Raw genomic sequence first — 640 nt, forward strand, 5'->3', positions numbered from 1 at the left:
GAATAGAGTAATTCTTGATTAAATAAATTAAACATAATTAAGTTATGTACTGAGGAGTTAAAGAAGTAGTGCGTGCATATACCTACACACAGAGAAATGTGTTGGAGTTTTATGGTCCCCTACAAGATTGGACTTTTATCATGGATCCCATTGTACCACTGGGAACAACTCAGTCCAATACAGTATCTGTAGCAAAAACTTCTGAGCATCAGAGGCACAAAACTCTTGCACAATTTCATGGAGCAGGGAAAAAGAAAAGCTGTATAATCATGAGAATGCCCATGATCATAGGAATGTTTCCATTAGTGTCAATGAGATAAATATTTTAGTATGCAATCCTGTATACAACTACCATTAGACAACCTACCTACTGCTATATTTTTTTCAAACTCCTTTTTCTGTATACATAAAATTGTTTGGAAAAAAATAAGGTATTTAAGACATTCCACAAATATCTGAAAACAAGGGGAGGCAAAGTGAAAAACTCTTTGAAAATAAAGGGACATTTTTCATGCACGGGTACTTAATTCTTATTTACACAGCAGACCATAAGGTGTACTCAGATCTTAGAAATTAAAGGCAGAAAAAATGGAGAGGTCATTATATCCATCTGGAAGCCCGTCTGCTTGGACACTCTTTT

This window comes from Crotalus tigris, unplaced genomic scaffold (assembly GCF_016545835.1).
Source record: "Crotalus tigris isolate CLP2741 ecotype Arizona unplaced genomic scaffold, ASM1654583v1 scf7180000017546.9332058, whole genome shotgun sequence".
NCBI lineage: Eukaryota > Metazoa > Chordata > Lepidosauria > Squamata > Viperidae > Crotalus > Crotalus tigris.